At 44.6% G+C, this 22,239-nt stretch overlaps 1 long non-coding RNA gene across 5 annotated transcripts in view; it reads left to right on the top strand.

The window, feature by feature from the left end:
• LOC137527764 (uncharacterized) overlaps positions 1-22,239 on the top strand; it is a 145,688-nt gene that overhangs the window by 31,779 nt on the left and 91,670 nt on the right. For all 5 annotated transcript variants that reach the window (XR_011023211.1, XR_011023210.1, XR_011023208.1 and 2 more), the window contains 2 exons: positions 6,439-6,515; positions 20,328-20,424. This is a non-coding gene — a long non-coding RNA (uncharacterized lncRNA). The remainder of the gene's footprint in view (positions 1-6,438; positions 6,516-20,327; positions 20,425-22,239) is intronic.

Here is a 22,239-nt window from a genome sequence, read left to right on the forward strand (position 1 = left end):
ATGCTTCCTGGAAGTGAGATCATTCTCTTTTTAATAAACATAAATAAATTACTATAATAATAATAATAAAAAAAAACATAAATAGTTACCTAAAGAGTCTGAACTTTTTGAATATGCATGTGACGAGCTTGTAAATAGTGATGGACGCAATTTGAAAAAATGCACCTTTATTTCCAAATAAAATATCAGTGCCATAAATTCTGATAGGGACATAATTTAAATGGTGTAATAACCGGGACAAATGGGCAAATACAATACATGGGTTTTGATTATGGTGGCATGTTTTAATTTCAAACTATAATGGCCAAAAACTGAGAAATAATGCATTTTTTCGATTTCTTTCTTAATCTTCCTGTTAAAATGGATTTAGAGTAAAATAACTCAGCTTCTCCCTCCTCCTAGCTTACACCTCCAGCACTTCCTTTCAGAGTAGCAAAGAACATTGGGAGACATTTATCAATAGTGTCTGAGACAAAATATTAGTATGTTTTTAGAAATCAGTGCAGAATTGTCTCAGACATTCTAAGAAATCACTAAATAGTGCAGATTCTTTATTGAACTGTTAGGAATGAGAGGAGTTAATAATGTCTCTCAGGCAGTGCTGTATGTGAGGGAAATTGCTGTTGCTGTATTGCATCAATGCCAAGCACTGGAAGAGTTAAGCACAGAACAGCTTCACAGGACACCTGGCAGCAGGGGAGAGGAGCCCTTCACAAATCATTCCTAGCCTGCACTGCTGCACTATCTGTAGAACTGCATTTCTTAATTTGCAACAGTTTAAGGATGTATTTCTACTATTGTTAACTGTAGTGCAGCCCTAGAAATTCACACTAAACTGATGCTATTATGTAGGATTTGAGAAGTTTCTTATCATGCAGAATCATTTCTCTGCTGATTAGAACAGTTTAACCACTTGCCGACCGCACACTCATAACGTGCGTCGGCAAAGTGGCAGCTGCAGGACCAGCGACGCAGTGCTGCGTCGCCAGCTGCAGCCTAATTAATCAGGAAGCAGCCGCTCGTACGAGCGGCTGCTTCCTGTCAATTCACGGCGGGGGGCTCCGTGAATAGCCTGCGGGCCGCCGATGGCGGCTCGCAGGCTAGATGTAAACACAAGCGGAAATAATCCGCTTTGTTTACATTTGTACGGCGCTGCTGCGCAGCAGCGCCGTAAGGCAGATCGGCGATCCCCGGCCAATCAGCGGCCGGGGATCGCCTCCATGTGACAGGGGACGTCCTGTCACTGGCTGCACAGGACGGATAGCGTCCTGTGCAGCCCAGATCTCCCGGGGGAGCAGGTAGGAGAGGGAGGGGGAGGATTTCGCCGCGGAGGGGGGCTTTGAGGTGCCCCCCCCGCAAAATGCCAGCCAGGAGGAGCGATCAGACCCCCCCTGCACATCATCCCCCTAGTGGGGAAAAAAGGGGGGCGATCTGATCGCTCTGAGTGCCCTTTGATCTGTGCTGGGGGCTGCACAGCCCACCCAGCACAGATCACCTAAAACAGCGCTGGTCCTTAAGGGGGGGTAAAGGGTGGGTCCTCAAGTGGTTAAGAAGAAACTCGGTAATGCTTTGATAAATCTGGCCCATTGTATTTTACCTGTGCTAGGTCATCCCACTCTCTCCTCCTCACCACAGATGCTTACTGTACTTCAACACACCCAGGCGCGGACCTACCATGAAATCACATGATTCAGGTGGCAAAATCTAGGGGGGCGGTGTTTAGACAGTTTGGCCCACTTGGCTCCTGCCTCCTCTGCGCTCTCCTGCCTACCTTCCTGGCACACGCTACACTCCTCATCCATACATCCACATCCTCCTTCAACTGGTGTGACCTGCTGCTCCTTCTTTGGTTGGGGAAGGGAGTTGTTCTACTGGACACACTTGCTATGGCAGTTGGGGGAGGAGTGCCATACCTGCCACACATACTATGAAAAGGTTTCTTGTATTTGACCACCAGGTTTGTACACATCTGAGGAGGAATTTTGACACACTCCTTTTTGCAGATCCTCTCCAGTGAGATTTACAGGATGATGTTTGGCAGCTCGAACCTTCAGCTCCATCAACAGATTTTCTATTGGATTAAGGTGTAGGCCACTCCAGGATCTTCAGGTGCTTCTTCTTGAGCCCCTTTTTTGTTGACCTGGCTATATGTTTTGGGTCATTGTCATGCTGGAATACCTATCCATGAACATTTTTCAATGCCCTGGGTGAGGGGAAGAAGGTGCTCACCCAAGATTGGACGGTACATGGCTTTTTACATTGTCCCTTTGTTCCAGTGTCCTGTCACTTTAAAGTGAACCTCCAGACTAAAAATCTACTCAGCAGAACTGAAAAGGCTTGGTGTCTCTTTAACAGTTTCACAGCATCAGAACTTTGTTTTTCTTACCAAAGCATTATTTTTTAGCTGCATTTTTAGCTAAGCTCCACCCATCAAAGAAAAAAAGCCTGGGCTTTTTTTCCCTGATGCTGTGCAGAGCATGATGGGATTTCCTATGTTGTTATTCACGTTGCCTAGCAACTGGGAGGGGTGATCAGCACACAGGACAGTTGGAACTGTGTCTCATGCTCCCTGTCACCTCCTTTCAACCAAAAAGATGGCTGCCATCATGAAATCAAACATTTGCCAGTTCTATTAAGACAAGGTGGGTAAGAGATTATATTACCTATCTATTTTAATTACCTTAACTAATGTAACTTAATGACAGTATGGTTGTTTAGGCTGGATTTCCTCTTTAACAGAAAAACACCTCCAAAGCATGATATGTCCACCTCCATGTTTGACGGTGGGTATGGTGTTCTTGAGGACATAGCATTCCTCTTTTTCCAAACACAGTGAGTTGAGGCTGGAATGAGGAGAGAAACAATATCAGTTGCCCGGCTTTCCTGCTGATCCTCTGCCTCTAATATGTTTAGCCATAGACCCTGAACAAGCATGCAGCAGATCAGATGCTTCTGTCTGAAGTCTAACTGGATAAGCCGCATGCTTGTTAGGTGAGTAATCAAACACTACTGCAGCCAAAGAGATCAGCAGGGCTGCCAGGCAACTGGTATTGTTTAAAAGAGAACTGTAGAGAGAGGTGTATGGAGGCTGCCATATTTATTCCCATTGAAGCTATGCTAGTTACCTGGCTATCCTGCAGATCCTCTGCCTCTAATACTTTCAGCCATAGACCCTGAACAAGCATGCAGCATATCAAGTGTTTCTGACAATTTTGACAGATATGACAAGATTAGCTGCATGCTTGTTTCTGGTGTGATTCAGCCAAATATATCAGCAGGACTGCCAGGCAACTGGTATTGCTTAAAAGGAAATAAATATGGCAGCCTCCATATACCTCTCACTACAGTTCTCCTTTAAAAGGAAATAAATATGGCAGCCTCCGTGTCCCTCTCACTTCAGGGGCTGAGTGCTGAGGCAAAGTCGCCCGAGGATGAGCGGGGACACCCTAGGGGTGGAGACCACAGTCAAGATTGGGGCATAGGGACTAAAAAAAGAAGGCAGGGGATCCACCAGGCCTTTATATATTTCTCTGTTACATATTGATAGAACAGTACATATTGCTTAACAGGAGGCCAGGTGAATTTCTGTGTAAGAATAGCTACTAAACTGACGGCCAAAATCACAAATTATTGATTTGGTCAACACAATTCTTAAGTGTTTACAAGGTTAAACATTTCTGAATTTTTAATACAATGACATTGATCTTGATACACAATACTTACCATGTTTGAGTTACACTTCAGTCCATTTAATGGGCAGAAGGATGGAAAAGCGCATAGCATTGCCACCTTGCAACACTAAAGTCCAAGCTTTGAATCCTGGCCAAGATACTACCTGCATGGACTTTGTAAGTTCTTTCCATGCTTGCACAGGCTTTCTCTGAGCACCCTAGTTCTGTACCACATCCCAAACACACACAAAAATACCAAAATGTCCTATTGCGAGGACTTTGGTCTATAACTATGGTCAGGCTTTGATTGTGAGCTCCTCTGAGGACAGTCAGTGACATGACTATGTACTCTGTAAAGTGCTGCAGGAGATGTCAGTGCTATATAAATGCATAATAATAATATGGTAGGACATTAGACTATGACTATGGTAGGGATTAGATTGTGAGCTCCTCTGAGGACAGTCAGTGACATGACTATATACTCTGTAATGTGCTGCATAAGATATCTGTGCTATATAAATACATAATAATATGGTAGGACATTAGACTATAACTATGGCAAGATTAGATTGTGAGCTCTGCTGAGGACAGTCAGTGACATGACTGTGCACTCTGTAATGTGCTGCAGAAGATGTCAGTGCTATATAAATACATAATAATATGACAAGACATTAGACTATGGCTATGGTAGAATTAAGGTGGCCATGCATCAGGCAACTTAGCGGGCGATCGACGTTCTGATTCGATTATTATAATCGAATTAGATGAAAATCTGTGCCGCGAAGTACATGCCCGACCGACAATGCGACCAGTTTCGGCCCCAAAATTGGTCGCATAGTCGATTGCTGCAAGATGTAGGTCCGACTTACTTGATCGGGTGCGTGGCGGGAACGGCGTGCAATTTCGCGATGAATACAACAAAAACCCCGGCGTTGTCCCCCCTAATGATGATGATGCACCCAGGTGCAATGTTTACATTACCTTTCCACAGCCTCTGCAGGCTCTGGCCGCATTCTGCTGTGCATACATGCGCGCCCCACGTAGTTTTCTAGTAAGGGGTGCGCAGAAGTCATACACGTGGCCACGTTACTAGGCAACCACGTTGCGCGCCTGCATGATGAGCAGAGTGTGCCCAGAGCCTGCGGAGGCGGCATAAAGGTAATGCATACCTTGCTCTGGGCACGGGGGACATTTTTCATTGGGGGCACAGCGTCCGGGCGAATGCACAAGGCCGATTCCCAAGAGATTTAATGCTGAAATTGATTGGGAATCGGTCTGTGCTGTGTGGGCAGCTGACAGATTTCTCGCTTATCAGATTTAATAAGTGGAAGATTTGTTTTTTGGACGATTCAGCTCATACATCGCTAGATATATGGCTACCTTTAGATTGTGAGCTCCTCTGAGGACATCACTATGTACTCTGTAAAGTGCTACAGAAGATGTCAGTGCTGTATAAATACATAAGAATGTGGTAGGACATTAGACTATGACTATGGTAGGGATTAGATAGTGAGCTACTCTGAAGACAGTCAGTGACAGGACTTTATTCTCTGTAAAGTACTGCAAAAGATGTCCGCACTATATACAGTAATAATATGGTAGCACATTATGCTGGGAACACACATAACATTTTTTCATTAGATAGATGTGTTCGATTGATAAATTCCTTAAAGAGAACCCGAGGTGGGTTTGAAGAATATTATCTGCATACAGAGGCTGGCTCTGCCTATACAGCCCAGCCTCTGTTGCTATCCCAAACCCCCCTAAGGTCCCCCTGCACTCTGCAATCCTGCATAAATCACAGCCACGCTGCTGACAAACAGCTTGTCAGAGCTGGCTGTGTTTATCTCTATAGTGTCAGTCTGCTGCTCTCCCCGCTTCCTGCAGAACTCCAGTCCCCGCCTGCATCCCTTCCCTCCCTGCTGATTGGAGGGAAGGGACGGGGGCAGGGGCCGGAGCTATGCAGGAGGCGGGGGAGCAGCTGAGACTGACACTACAGATGTAAACACAGCCTCACAGCACGGCTGTGATTTATGAGGGATTGCAGAGTGCAGGGGGACCTTAGTGGGGTTTGGGATAGCAACAGAGGCTGGGCTGTATAGGCAGATCCAGCCTCTGTATGCAGATAACATTCTTTAAACACACCTCGGGTTCTCTTTAATGTCCGATATTCATCTCGAGCGTATTACCTCTTGATTCCTCATAGAAGTGAATGGAAAAAGATAAGAAAAACGAGCAGAAGATGAGAGGATCAGCGGCGAATCCAACAGAAAAAACGATTGAGCGGAGAAGCGAATGGGAAATACGTATCGTGTGTTCCCAGCATAAGATTAGTGCTGTGGAATATGTCAGCAAAACACTATATACTGTACATAATGGGCCTTATGCAATTCACTTTTTCTCCTAAGTTTTCTCCTAGGTGAATTTTTACATCTTATCAATAAAATACATTGTAAGCCACCAGCAAGCAAGAGAATATGCAGAATAATTTTGTCCGTATTTTTTACCTACTTTTTGGTATTTTTTTAATTGCAAAGTGCTGATAAGTTATTTTAATTGAAGATGAAAAATTATCTCCTATGATAAATCTTAGGAGAAAAAGTGTATTGCATCAGGCCCAATAACTACATTATTTCTTGAATTATCTCATTGTAACTATTTATCTTATTTATTTAATCAGTACATAGTAAGCTGCAAAAGTAATCCATAAGTTGATCCTGGTTATCTAAAGTTTTATGTTCCATTTTTTCTATCCTTTACTTACTAGGTATTGAATTATACATAGGAGAGAAGAGATATCTCGTGTGAAAAGATGAGTGCAACTGGTCCTTTACCAAGTATAAGGTAAAGCAATATTTGGTTTGGCTTCAATAATAAAATATATTTACAAAAAATGTACCAAACCAAAGAACATTTCTACAATGAATGAACTTTGGGTGATGTTGGTTCCCATTACTGTCTCCTTAATATGAAGATTAAAACTCATGTATTTCATACAGTTCAACAAAAGCTTCTAAAGGGAGCCATACATTGAGCGATTTTGGCGGCTGATCGATCAAGAAACAGATCTCTCTATCTTTGAATCTGATGGGAGAGAGATCTGTTGGCTGCCATAAACTGCAGGCTGATTCCTGATCAATTTCGGCATTCACGATTACTGCTCACTGTTGCAGCTGCGCACCAGATTGAGCATGTTGGCCCGAGATTTTCCAGCATGTCCAATCGATACATGAAGTCAGTTACGGCCCAACATTGTTTGAATTGCCAATAGGGCATGCTCTTGGCGGCACCAATTTTCATCAGATTCGATAACGATTATCGAACATGGTGGGTCGTCTGCCAAGTCTACGGCTGTATGGCCACCTTAAAGTAAACCTGAGGTGTTGCTTAGGGGTGTATTTATACTTACCTGGGGCTTCCTCCAGCCCCATGAGGTGAGTGGGCTCTCTCGCTGTCCTCTCCGGCCACACTGTTATCTTCTAATTCAACTCGGTAATCCGGCAGGCTGAGCTCTTCTGCACATGTGCAACTTGACCGCAAGCGCATCCCCCAGTCGCTCACCTGCATCCATAAGCGTTCTGCGCCTGCGCAGTAGTATTGTGCAGACGCCGGGAACGGGAGCGCACGTGCGGGCATGCTCAGAAGCACACGACTGGCCAGATTGCCAGGAGGCATAGTAAGAGGACAGCAAGGGACCCCACGCACCTCATCAGGCTATAGAAGGCCCCAGGTAAGTATACATACACCTCTAAGCAGCATCTCAGCTTTACTTTAAGTGATGGCTAATACTGAGAATATACAGTAGTGCCATGTTTTGATTTGAATGCCATGTACGGTAAATCCACCATCCATTGTAAGGTAAATCCACTATGCTTAAATTACACCCTGAGTTGAGTGAGGATTTCCCAGTTGAAAAACCTGTATTGAGGCATCCATTTATTTTTCCAGGATTAATTGAAACAAAAAATATTGTAAGAAAGGGGCGGTGGTAAAAGGTGAAGACACTGAGCCTGAAGATGTTCTTGTCTTTGACTTGCACAATCTCCCAGAGCCTCATGGTGACAACATCAACAGCCTTGAGAAAATCCTCACTTAGTAAACTTAATAAATAAATAGGCGCCCTCAAAGATTGCTGTAATTTCTAATGTAGCGAGCAGGTTTTGCAATATGACATGTCACTTTCTAACTTGACTATGGCTCTGGTTGGTGACCCATTTGTGGTCTGTATTTCCGTATAGCTGCATACTCGCCCCGTGATGAAGGAAGATGGATTCAGCGCCGTCTCCCTGAGGACACGCACTCCCCCGATCTCTCTTCCTCCATCTTCCGGCCAGGGGTAAAAGGGGTTAAAGAGGCTTGGGAGGGGGACCCCATGCTGTATGAAATCTGTATACAGTACTTGAAACTAATAAATATTAAATGTATACAGCAAAAGGTTATTTTACCCAGTTTGAAAAAAATATTTTTTTTTAAGTATTCAAAATCGATTTTCTCAAAAACGACAAGGTCTTTAAAAAAACAAAAACACTTCACTTCTTCCCACTATTCTCCTGAAGATACTTGGCAAATTTGATGAAGATTGAATTTAAAGTGAACCTCCGGACTAGAAATCTACTCAGCAGAACTGAAAAGGCTCAGTGTTTCTTTAACGGTTTCACAGCATCAGAACTTTGTTTTTCTTACCAAAGCATCATTTTTAGCTGCATTTTTAGCTAAGCTCCACCCATCAAAGAAAACTTCCTGGGCTTTTTTTCCCTTATGCTGTGCAAAGCATGATGGGATTTCCTATGTTGTTGTTCACGTTGCCTAGCAACTGGGAGGGGTGATCAGCACACAGGACAGTTGGAACTGTGTCTCATGCTCCCTGTCACCTCCTTTCAACCAAAAAGATGGCTGCCCTTATGAAATCAAACATTTGCCTGTTCTTTTAAAACAGGGTGGGTTATGCTGGGTATACACGGGTCGACAAATCCTTATCAATCGAGCCGCTGATGGCTCGATTGATAATATCCGACAGGTCCGATGACCCGCCGGATAGAGCAGGTATCGATCCGGATGGCGGCGGGGAGGAGCGGGGACGCGGCAGGAGTCGATCCGGCTAATCGAGCCGCCGGGTCGACCCGTGTATCCCCAGCATTAGAGATTATATTACCTATCTATTTTAATTAACATAACTAATGTAACTTAATGACAGTATGTTTGTTTATGCTGAAGTTCTTCTTTAAGGAATCTGCACAATTAACTGTGGAAATTGGTTGTATTTACTCAAATGTAGATTGCAGAATTCCACTGCAGAATGTCATCATACCGACTTTTTTCTTTGATGTTTTTGAATGCGTTTTTCTCAAAAAACGACAAGTTCATATTCTCCCGACCATAGCTTGCAAATTTGGTGAAAATTGCATGTATGCTTTGCAATTAACCATGGAAGTCAGTTGTATTGACTATAATCAGGCCCAGATTTACCTCACAGGAGCCTATAGGCACAGATGTCCTGACACCCTAGACTTCACCCTCCAGAAACCCAGAAACCCCCACTGAACTGCACCACAAGAGCTGGCCCAGCTGTCACTTCTCCCTTACTTCCCTTGTCAGTCACGGGTAGCTACAGGTGCCCCTTACTTAGTATTAGGTAGACATAAGTGCCCTCAGTATTAACCCTCCTGGCGGTACGCTGTTTCAGTGACTGCGTCCGCGGGAGGGATTTTTTTAATAAAATGTGTTTTTTTTTTATTTGTTAGCTAGCACTTTGCTAGCTAACTAGGTGCCCCAAGTCCCCCGTCACCTCTCTGACCCCCCCCCCGATCGCCGCCGGCAATATTTACAGTGGGTTGCAGAAGTATTCGGCCCCCTTGAAGTTTTCCACATTTTGTCACATTACTGCCACAAACATGAATCAATTTTATTGGAATTCCACATGAAAGACCAACACAAAGTGGTGTACACATGAGAAGTGGAACGAAAATCATACATGAGTCCAAACATTTTTTACAAATAAATAACTGCAAAGTGGTGTGTGCATAATTATTCGGCCCCCTTTGATCTGAGTGCAGTCAGTTGCCTATAGACATTGTCTGATGAGTGCTAATGACTAAATAGAGTGCACCTGTGTGTAATCTAATGTCAGTACAAATACAGCTGCTCTGTGAGGGCCTCAGAGGTTGTCTAAGAGAATATTGGGAGCAACAACATCATGAAGTCCAAAGAACACACCAGACAGGTCAAGGATAAAGTTATTGAGAAATTTAAATCGGGCTTAGGCTACAAAAATATTTCCAAAGCCTTGAACATCCCAAGGAGCACTGTTCAAGCGATCATTCAGAAATGGAAGGAGTATGGCACAACTGTAAACCTACCAAGACAAGGCAATCAACAAGGAGAGCGCTGATCAGAAATGCAGTCAAGAGGCCCATGGTGACTCTGGACGAGCTGCAGAGATCTACAGCTCAGGTGGGAGGCTGTCCATAGGACAACTATTAGTCATGCACTGTACAAAGTTGGCCTTTATGGAAGAGTGGCAAGAAGAAAGGCATTGTTAACAGAAAGCATAAGAAGTCCTGTTTGCAGTTTGCCACAAGCCATGTGGAGGACACAGCAACCGTGTGGAAGAAGGTGCTCTGGTCAGATGAGATCAAAATGGAACTTTCTGCCCAAAATGCAAAACGCCATGTGTGGCAGAAAACTAACACTGCACATCACTCTGAACACACCATCCCCACTGTCAAATATGGTGGTGGCAGCATCATGCTCTGGGGGAGGGGGGTGCATCTCTTCAGCAGGGACAGGGAAGCTGGTCAGAATTTATGGGAAGATGGATGGAGCCAAATACAGGGCAAACTTGGAAGAAAACCTCTTGGAGTCTGCAAAAGACTTGAGACTGGGGTGGAGATTCACCTTCCAACAGGACCACGGCCCTAAACATAAAGCCAGGGCAACAATGGAATGGTTTAAAACAAAACATATCCATGTGTTAGAATGGCCCAGTCAAAGTCCAGATCTAAATCCAATCAAGAATCTGTGGCAAGATCTGAAAACTGCTGTTCACAAACGCTGTCCATCTAATCTGACTGAGCTGGAGCTGTTTTGCAAAGAAGAATGGGCAAGGATTTCAGTCTCTAGATGTGCAAAGCTGGTAGAGACATACCCTAAAAGACTGGCAGCTGTAATTGCAGTGCACCATGGCCCCCGTCACGTGGGTGACTATATCACTAGATGCTGCTATAGTAAAGTGTATCTGCAGTCACAGCAGAGATGAGGATGTACAGCTATTAGTGTGGCCTATCCACCAGTCTTTTATTGTAGGTGTATTAAAGGGTACCTCCGGTAAAAATGGCAAAGCCTGTCATAACAGGCGCTGTCTCAATGATGGAGGATTGAGGGGGGGGGGGGGTAGGTTTCAATACTTGCCTGCTCTGCCATAATCCCTCCAGACAGGTGCGTTGCCGTAACAACGTGCGCATTAACCCCGTAACGCACATGGCGCTAATGCGTTAACAGTCTGTGCTCCCCCTGCACTAGTATTGGTAAAATTGCTGTGCGCTCCCTGCGCATGGCAACTTTACCATCATTTACTGCCTCTGGCCCATTGTACCTTGGCACCCACAGCCCCTAAGCACTCTAAGCGACTTAGCACCCACTGCACCTTAGTACCCCCAAGGACTTACCACTCATTGCACCTTAGCGCCCACTGTACCTAAGCATCCACAGCAACCTAGCACCGACTGCACTTTTCACTCACAGGGACTTAACACCCACTCGACCCTGGCACCCACTGCGCCTTAGCTTGCATAGCACTTTTGCACCCACAGCAGCTAAGCATCCACTGGTCATTAGCACCCACTGCACATTGGCCCCTCTGTAACTTGGCAACTGAGCACCCACTGTTGTTTAGCACCTACATCAACTGGGAACCCAATGCAGCTTAGCACCCACTACAACTTATCACTCTCCACTTCTTGACACCCACTTATTCTCGGGATCTACTGTTTGTTAGTCATACACAGTTTATCACCCAGTACCAATTACTTATCTACCCAATTGCTTGTCACCTACTACTTGTTACTTACTGCCTGCCACTAGAATCTTCTGATTACTGCTTACCATTACCATTATCAGAAGATTCTACTGCTTACTACCAGCCTACTTCTAGAATCACTGATCACTATCTGCCCATCACGAGGATGAAACTATCACTACTAACCTGTCACCACACCACTCCCTACCTCTCAAGCCTGCTGTCTGGGTGTCACCCTGGACTCCACACTCTCCTTCACTCCCCACATCCAAAACATCACAATGTCCTGCAACTTCCACCTCTGTAACATTTGCAAGATCCGCCCTTTCCTGCCCTCTGCCACCACCAAACTCCTCATCCATGCCCTCATAATTTCCCGCCTTGACTACGGCAATGCCCTTCTGTCTGGTCTCCCTATGACCTAAATTGCCTCGATGCAGTCTATCATGAATGAGGCAGCCAGAATTATCCACTCCTCCCATCGCTCCACCGGGGCAGCTCCTCTCCTAGAATCTGTCCACTGGCTTCCTATCCAGTCCAGAATCAGATTCAATATACTGTGTCTGACCTACAAATCTGTCCACAAAACCTGTCCAACCTACATTTCCGATCTCACTCCTCCAATGAACTTCGCCTGATGGCCCCCCGCATCACCCAGTCCCATGCACGACTCCAGGACTTCTCAAGAGCTGCTCCAACCCTATGGAACTTTCTACCTCCACCCATTAGGGCACCCCCTCCTTTAACATCTTCAAGAAAGCCCTCAAAACTCACCTTTTCACTCTGGCCTACTACCCCTCACAAGTGCTCTAAACCCACAGCTGAACTCTGGTCCCCTACCTTCCGTGTCCTTACCTCTCCCTCTAGATTGTAAGCCTTTGGACAGGGTCCTCCTCCTTGTGTCTCCTACCTGATCATGCACCTCCATTACTGTGCACCCATGCTATGCATTTGAGTGAACCAAACTGCCTAATCCCCATGCTCCCCTCCAGTGACTGACTAAGCATTACCTTGTACTCATACTGTGCTGCCTGATCTGGTTTTCTTGTATTCCCGTATTGTCATATTGCTGTATGTCACCCCTAAATATTGTATGTATCCCTATTTATTGTCCAGCGCTGCGTAATATGTTGCCGCTTTATAAATACATTAAATAAATAAATAAGTCAGAGATGGAATTTGGTACCAGAAGTGGGAGCTACATGATGTCAGGCAGGAGGTTTTACTGGTCTTCCTGATTAGTGTATAACAGGGCAGCAGCTGGGGGCGCAGACAGAAAGGCAGCTGCAGTCCAGTTAAAGGACATCCGAGGTGAAAATAAACTGATGAAATAAACAATTGTATCTATCCTCCTTCTCCTAAAATGACCTTTTTGCTAGATATCCCGCAGTTTTATTTTATATTTAAATCTAGTTTTTACGTTTTTACTGTTTCATTGTCTCTGCTCAATGACACATTCATTGCAGTATGCCAGAGCTCAAATCTATGGACTGTTGACTCTTTTTATCTCTTTCCTGCTCTCAAAAGCCATTTACTGACAGGAACGTCTTTTATAGTTGTAGTTCCTTATCAGTGAGGGTTATGCTATAGTCCGACCTGGACAGAAACTGTCACTTGCATACCTGATGTTTAACTCTTTCAGGCAGAAAAAGAAAAAAAAGAACACAGCCTAGTTATTTGTGTGCTTGGCACTGTACATACCCATGTCTATCTCATCATGTCACATGTCACCTCGGGTATCCTTTAAAACCTCATTAAAACACCAAATTCACACACCAATAAAATTTACTAAAATGTACTGATCAAACCATTTCACCTTGAAGGGTTTTTAAAAATAATGAAAATGTATTTAATTTTTCTACGTGTATAATAGGGTATTTGGATGTGGTTTTACTTTTTGGCCACAAGATGGAGATACAGAGTTAGTGTGTGGACGCAATCGTGAATTGCGTCGTTTACAGGGACGCCCCGTGTAGGCACATCTCCCACACGGTCCCCTCCCTAACCACTCACCTGTCAACCGCATCCTAGAAGCTGCAAAAAATAAATTTAAAATCAAACACTGGTCCACATGACAGCCCAGGGGCCCCAGGTCTCTCTCACTCACTGGGGCCCCCAAACCGGTGTCGCATGGTGGTTTGGGGGCCCCAGTGAGTGAAAGAGACCTGGGGCCCCTAAGCTGTCATGTGGACCAGTGTTTGTGATTTTAAATTTATTTTTTGCAGCTTCTAGGATGCGGTTGACAGGTGAGTGGTTAGGGAGGGGACCGTGTGGGAGATGTGCCTACACGGGGCGTCCCTGTAAATGACGCAATTCACGATTGCGTCCAACCGAAGCCTCCCACCTGAATGCTAATCTATGTAATTCCTGCTAGGTATGGTACAGCAGGCAAAGGGTGTATGACAGTGCACCTGATTGGCTGACTAGCGTCTGCTGGCCAGATAGAGGCAGGATATTGCTCTGACTGGAAGTTAGCAATTGTGTTTGTTGCACTTGGCATTCAGTTCAGAGGTGGTGGGGTGAGTTCCCTGAAGGTGAGAGGTCCAGGGCTTGCCCGCACTTCCCTCTAGGTGTCGCATGGTGGTTTGGGGGCCCCAGTGAGTGAGAGAGACCTGGGGCCCCTGGGCTGTCATGTGGACCAGTGTTTGTGATTTTAAATTTATTTTTTGCAGCTTCTAGGATGCGGTTGACAGGTGAGTGGTTAGGGAGGGGACCGTGTGGGAGATGTGCCTACACGGGGCGTCCCTGTAAACGACGCAATTCACAATTGCGTCCAACCGAAGCCTCCCACCTGAATGCTAATCTATGTAATTCCTGCTAGGTATGGTACAGCAGGCAAAGGGTGTATGACAGTGCACCTCATTGGCTGACTAGCGTCTGCTGGCCAGATAGAGGCAGGATATTGCTCTGACTGGAAGTTAGCAATTGTGTTTGTTGCAGAAGGCCTAAAGCTTCTGGGATTAATAGTGTACATAGTTCCATCAGGTCATCCGGCTTGTATGATTCAGGCAAGCCTACAAATTTTAAATTGTTGCGCCGGGACCTGTTTTCCAGGTCCTCGACCCGATCCGCCAGTATATACTGCTGTTTATCGTGAAGGTCAGACTTCTTTTTAAGCACAGAGAAATCATCCTCTAGCGCACTAACCCGTTTCTGGGTGTCATCTATACGGCCAGATTGTTGTTGCAATTGGGCAGTAATCGGGGCTAGATGCGTATGTAGGGATTTGGAGATTATATCAGTCACGTCTTGTTGTAAATGCTGTGCTACCTCTGCAGCGAATTGTTTATAGTCTATAACATAAGGCCTACCCGACTCTTCGGCCTCCTTCACGCTCTCTGGATCAGCAGTCGCCGCCATCTTAGATCTTGTTGTGGCGCCGGTTCTTGCTTTAGATGTATCCTTGACTTGCAGGGCTTTAGCCACAAACTTGTCCATCCGGGCTCCCGGACCTGCTCCTAATATCTCCCTCTAAGCTTTGAGGCCAATCGGAGCGGGGTCTCGGCTCAATTCAGCGTTGTGATCTCGGGTGGGGAGCGGAGCTCACTGGAACACGTCTCCTACATGAGGCGCCGGAACCGGAAGTATAACTCCAGAGTTAAAGACAGGCTGTTAATTAACTGCGTGTGAAAATAACTACAGAGGAGGTAACATAAGGAATGAAGAGATAAGGTAACTCTCTCACTGTTTGGAGGTAAGTTTACTCTTGCCTTATTATCTCCAGCATGATCTTAGTGAATTGAGGCCAATGTTATTTTTAATTATTTTTAGGGGGTGAGGCCTCATTCACATCAATTAGCACATATCGCTGTGCGAATGGAACTTGACGCGTATGATCGCACGCTGTCTGCGCTGCTATGCGCTGCGCTGCTGATCCCATTCACTACAGTGAATGGGTCAGCACTGCGATTCTTGAAAAATACATGCAGCAGTGCAATAGCGCAGCGCATATGATGGGAATAGTAGAAGGGCTGTCTATGCACTTCTTCCGTGTCGCACACTATTTGCACTGCCGAAATGCGCACGGCAGTGTGTATAGTCTGAACGAGGCCTAAGAGTGTGTGAGAGAGATGGTGAGATAGGAGAGTTGGAGATAGAGATAGAATCGAGTGGAGGGAAAGGTAGAGAGAGGAAAGGGAAAGACAGAAAAAGGGGAAGGGACCTGAGTTAGTGTCATGTGATCTGTGGGGGGAAAGAGAGAGAGGGGAGAAGAGTGAGAGACTGGAATGGGGGAGTCAGGGAGACACACACAGGACAGAGTAGGAGAGAGACCGAGGGAATAGGCCGGCAGCACGGTGCTGTGAGCAGCAGAATGCCTGCAGACATTCTGGTGTCTCAGCTTGTGCCTGTCCCCGAACACCGCACCGGCCCTGGTCTGAGGGGGGATTCTGGGCACGAGCTATTCTCCCCCCCCCCCTAACTTGTCTATGAGAGAGAGCACAGAATGGTGAAGAGAGAGCATAGGGTAGTGGCCATGTCAGTTTTCTGTCTGTGATCCTCATTGCATTGTGTCAGATAACGGCTGTTGCCAACTGCTAAGCAAGCAGTATCTCCATCCAGTGGCAGTGCCAGGGGGGTGCTTTGGGGTGCTGAGGCACCCCCTAAAATTCTCCAAGCACCCCTAAAGCACCCCCCAGCATGAACTGACTTTCAGCGTCTTATAGATGCCGTGTCAGTTCACTGGCAGCAGCAGCCCGCAGCTGCGGCAGAGCAGGGCTACGGTAAAATGGCGTTCGCAGCCCTGCTCTAGACACTTCGAGTCTGCAGTGCAGGGCTTCGGGCGCCATTTTCCTATAGCCCTGCTCTCAGCGCGTGAGTTTCAGTTGCTGGCTGGCAGAGGATCGTGGGAGCTGCGCGCTGGATGGAGGCCGGGACAGGAGGTCTTCTGCAGGTGAGTAAATGTTTTTTTGTTTTTTTTATTAGCTGGTGTATTTTCTGGGCAAGTCTGCCACATGATGGAACGTGTTTTCTGGTTAGGTCTGCCACATGATTGAAGAGTTTTTTGATCAAGTCTGCCACATGATTTGTGTTTTCTGATCAAATCTGCTACATGATTGAAGTGTTTTCTGATCAAGTCTGCCACATGATTGAAGAGTTTTTTGATCAAGTCTGCCACATGATTTGTGTTTTTTGATCAAGTCTGCTACATGATTGAAGTGTTTTCTGATCAAGTCTGCCACGTGATTGAAGTGTTTTCTGCTCAAATCTGCCACATGATTGCACGTATTTTCTGGTCAAATCTGCCACACATTTGAACATGTTTTCTGGTCAAATCTGCCACATGATTGCACGTATTTTCTGGTCAAATCTGCCACATGATTGCACGTATTTTCTGGTCAAATCTGCCACATGATTGCACGTATTTTCTGGTCAAATCTGCCAGATGATTGAACGTATTTTCTGGTCAAATCTGCCACATGATTAAAACGTATTTTTTGATCAAATCTGCCGACATAATTGAACATATTTTCTGGGCAAATCTGCTTACATTACGTGTATTTTCTTGAGAAAACCTGCACAATTATGTGAATTTTCTGGGGAAAGGGTCACCAAAACTTGGGCTCACTGTCTTTGGGTTGCACTTTTAAAGGGAACCCAAGGTGAAAATAATATGGAGGCTGCCATATTTATCTTCTTTTAAGCAATACCAGTTGCCTGGCTGCCGTGCTGGTCCTCTGCCTCAACCATAGACCCTGAACAAGCATGCAGCAGGTCGGGGGTTTCTGACAATATTGTCAGAACTGACAAGATTAGCTGCATGCTTGTTTCTGGTGTAATTCAGTTCACTACTGCAGCCAAATAGATCAGCAGGGCTGCCAGGCAACTAGTATTGTTTAAAAGGAAATAAATATGGCAGCCTCTATATCACTCTCACCTCAGGTTCACTTTAAATTACAGTTAGCTCCGCCCTCACCCGGTCATGGCCATGCCCATTTTTACCGCAGCTAAAGCCACTCCCTTTTTTGCCACAGGTCATCAGCTACCACAGAAGTTGGCCCAGCACCCGCATAGCACCCCCCTCCCCCCCAAAAAAAGATCCTGGAGCTGCCACTGTCTCCATCATGCATATATAAATTAAAATAAGCAAAACAAGCCTCTTTAGGATCCAGAGATTTCCACTCCTGAGGTAAATATCCCCTATGGGTACTTTTTTCTCTTCAGGTCCACTTTAACACTGAAAAAAAAAGAAAAGGGCAGAAGTGATGTCACTTTTGGCATCACAGAAAAGCAGTAAAAAATGGAAACCAGCAGGTTTATTCTTTTCTTTTTTCATATCACATATCTTAAAACAACAGGATAGGTAAGCTGAATGAATAATTTCTTATTGGATGATGTATTTTAATTTTTTTTCAGTTAATGTGGAGTTTTGTCCCACTTTAAGCATATACCAATTCATTTCAATTCAACTTCTGATTAAAAACCGTAATTACGCACAAACTGCTGCCAGCAAAGCTCAAGACAAATACTGTGGATATCGATAAAACCCTCCTAAACCACAACACTGTTTGTTGTCGGACTGCAGGATTATGCCAGCCTCTGCCACGGTCATGGGCCTGTTGTGTTTACTGATCACAGCTAATGCAACCATAGTGGATCCACCCTGTAGACAGCAGTATGTAAAGAGGTGGGGCTGTGACCTGCCCTAACTCCTTTAAGGCAAACCTGACCTGAAAATAAACGTATGAGATAATTAATAGTGTGTGTAGTAATAATGGTAAAGGGAACATTCTAGGAGTCTCATAAATTCAGTTTATGGCTTGTTTCTAAGACTGTAGCCATGTCAGTGTGACATAAAATCTTCTTCACTCAGCTGCAAAACAAGATAAATAATAGCTATTTGAACATCCTAGTGTTGTCTTGTTCTCAGCAGCATTTCCTCAGCCAAACAGAAGTATTTTTCTTTGTTTACTTTTCAGAAAAACCACGACTACAATCCACTTGTGTTGCATTGCTTGATTTGCATAAGTACAATGTGCTAGTAATAAATCCTTTGCAATGCACCCCCCCCCCAGAAAAAAAACAGAAAGGGACGTCACACAAGTTATTATTGGTAGGGCTAGTACACTATGGGCTTGATTCACAAAGTGGTGCTAACTGTTAGCACGCCTGTGAAAAACCCCTTAGCACGTCTAAACGAGCTTTTCGCGTGCAAAGCTCCGTGCGAAGTGCCCATTAAAGCCTATGGGACTTAGCTCGCGCATAGGACTTTTTACGCGCGATCTGATTGAGAAATCCGGTGCTAACCTACTTAGCACCCTGGTTAGCACGTCTAAAGACTTTAGACGTGCTAAGTAGGTTAGCACTGCTTTGTGAATCAAGCCCTATATAGTTTATCTCATCATAAGCTTCATGCACAAAACTGCGGTAATATTGCCGTGCACAAATAGCACACAGCAATCTTACCCTGCATTCTGGCATCTTGTAATGCAAATTACGGTATTAGCGCAGCAAGTACTCAAATACCGCGGCTCAGGCTATTAGCGTAACGGGCTGTACATGCTGTTGGAAATAAGGGTAATATCTACGCAAATTTGTGCATAAGATCTCACATCAAATGTAAGTTGGTGGTGGAAAATAAACCAACAAACAAACTTGGCTGTGACCTCTGGGGTCACGGCGCTGCAGCTCTGGCTCTGTATGTCTCAACACAGAGAAAAGAGGCGGGGAGAGGCAGAAGCTGCCCAATCAGAGCGGGGGAAGGGGCATTCCTAATGCCCAAGTGGGCATTTTGCAGGAGTGCCTCTTCTGCAATGCATGCCCTTTCCCAACGAGATTCCCGACAAGCAGCTTGTCGGGCAATTTCAGAGGGTAACAGTGTGGGGGGTTGGCAGAGAACGGCACATTAGGGACAGAGAGGCATGGCCATAGAGCAGAGAACATGCCTCTGCAACTAATCTGCCACCCCTGTTCCGCCTTGGGCACACTTTAACCACTTATGTACCAGCGGTCTCTGCACCCTTAAGGACCAGAGACCGCTGGTACAATACCGACGGAATCCCAACGCTTTCATTGGCTCCTGATCGTGTCTATCAATGTAAGCCTATGGGAGCAGCTTACATTGATAGACACGGCCAGGAGCCAATGAAATCGGCTCCTGATCGGCTCACATGGCTCTGCCATCATAGAGATAGGCGGAGCCATTGAGCTGCGGTGAGAGACGTCGGGATTTACCGGCGAGATCGGAGGGCAGCGTCGGAAACGGCGGATGCGCGCTGCGGCTGCTGATTGAAATCTACTCCCTGCCAGCCAAGTAACCGCCAAAACAGGGCGTAGATTTCAATCACCTCAGTCCTAAAGTAGTTAAAGGGATCTTTGGGCTCCAAGCAAAATCATCCATCCAGATGCACAATCCTCCTCTGAGAAGGTTCACTTTAGAACAGTTCAAAAATAAAGCTTGGAGTTAAAATAGTTTAGAATTGTGGAGATATAAACAAACATGGGGACTTGTCTGAAGAAGGTTCAGGTTTTGAACCGCTCATTATACGCTTATTATTTTTATTATTATACAGTATATTCATATTTTACATTATGATGTAAATTAATTCCAAGTTTATGCTCATATGTGCTAATTATATTAAGATTTACAATGTTCAAATATTTTCCATTTTATATACAGTTATGTTTTTTTTTTTACTTATTAGGTATTGAAAACTTATTCTACAGATAAGATGAGAAATTGACAAGGAACGATAACTCGTGAGAAAAGGAGAGTGCAGCTGGGCCTTTGAGATGTATAAGGTAAAGTAAAAGTGAATGAGCAAAACACATAAAAACAGATCACATTTCTAGAATGGATGAACTTTGGGGTGGTGTTGGTGCCCATTGCTGTCCCATTGCTGTCTCGTTAATATGAAGATACAATCTCATGTATTTCATACTGTTAAACAAAAGCTTCCACTAGCACTAAGCATTGCTTTTTGGTAGGAGGGCGACTTTTTGGTTTCTTTTAGTCCCCTATACATTCCTAGTGGTTTTAGCTCACCCCATGCACTGATGAGGACAAAAAGTCTGAAACAGGCTGTCTGCGTGGTGGGTTGATGGTGCTCTGTAAAATGTATAAGCTATAGGCTTGCTATACACCAGCGGCTCCGAATCTACACCTAGCTTCAGGGGGCATAAAAAGATAATTTGCATATTCAGTAGTGATGCATTGTGGGTAACCACAGTCGCTCACTTAAAGCTGAATTACCACAAATAACTTCTATTTTAAGAAGGCAAGTTACACCAAGCATTGCTTTTCTAGTAGGAGTGCTTTTCAGTTTCTTTTAGTCCCCTATACTTTCCTAGTGATTTGGGTCACCTTGAGCTGCTTGGGTATTCTGTTGTAAAAGCTTCCAAGTGATTGCTAATACTGAGAGTTTATTGTGTTGACATGTTTTGATTTGACTTCATTGTACTGTAAATCCTCAGTGCCTAAGTTACACCTTGAGGTTAGCACAGAAATTTGTTGCATCCACTTATTTTCTTAGGATTAAATTAAATTAAACAAAAGAAAATACTAAGAAAACAGGGCGATAGTAGATTAAGACACTGAGCCTGAAGATGTTCCTGTCACCTTATGACTTGCACAAGCGATAACAACCTTGTGATGACAGTATCAACAATCTTTAGAAAATCCTCACTTAGTAAACTGAATTAGTAAAGAGGCACTTCTGTAATTACTATTGTAGCAAACAGGTTATACAATAACTTGACTCTGGTTGCAGATCCTCTCGTGGTCCATAACTCCTTCTGACTTACCTTGTTCAGATGTTTGCTACCATGTTACCGTTTTACGTGGTCCACAAAGTGCAGCTGACAATAAAATACATTCCATCCACTTAAAGAGGAACTTCAGCCTAAACAAACATACTGTCATTAAGTTACATTAGTTATGTTAATTAAAATAGATAGGTAATATAATCTCTTACCCACCCTGTTTTAAAAGAACAGGCAAATGTTTGATTTCATGAGGGCAGCCATCTTTTTGGTTGAAAGGAGGTGACAGGGAGCATGAGACACAGTTCCAACTGTCCTGTGTGCTGATCACACCTCCCAGTTGCTAGGCTACGTGAATAACAACATAGGAATTTCCATCATGCTTTGCACAGCATCAGGGGAAAAAAGCCTGGGCTATTTTCTTTGATGGGGCGGAGCTTAGCTTTTATGCAGCTAAAAATAAGGCTGATGTAAGAAAAACAAAGTTCTGATGCTGTGAAACTGTTAAAGAAATACCAAGCCTTTTCAGTGCTGCTGAGTAGATTTTTAGTCTGGAGGTTCACTTTAATTAAAGGTGTTTTAGGAGATTTTATTAGAGTAAGGAGGCTTTACAGCTGTATATAACCTATTAGAGAACAATTATCTTTACCTCCTGTACTAGTGAACACATGCTTTAAAGTGAGTTGGAAATCCCTATTAACTGAAACAAATACCATCCAATAAGAAATTACTTATTTAGCTTACCTATCGTGTTGTTTTTTAGTGTTCACTGTCAGATTTAGGAGAAATGTGATATGAAATAATAAAAAAAAAACTTGTTACTGTAGCGGGGAAAGAAAAAATGTCCCACAATCC

Source organism: Hyperolius riggenbachi, chromosome 8, assembly GCF_040937935.1.
Source record: "Hyperolius riggenbachi isolate aHypRig1 chromosome 8, aHypRig1.pri, whole genome shotgun sequence".
NCBI classification, from domain to species: domain Eukaryota; kingdom Metazoa; phylum Chordata; class Amphibia; order Anura; family Hyperoliidae; genus Hyperolius; species Hyperolius riggenbachi.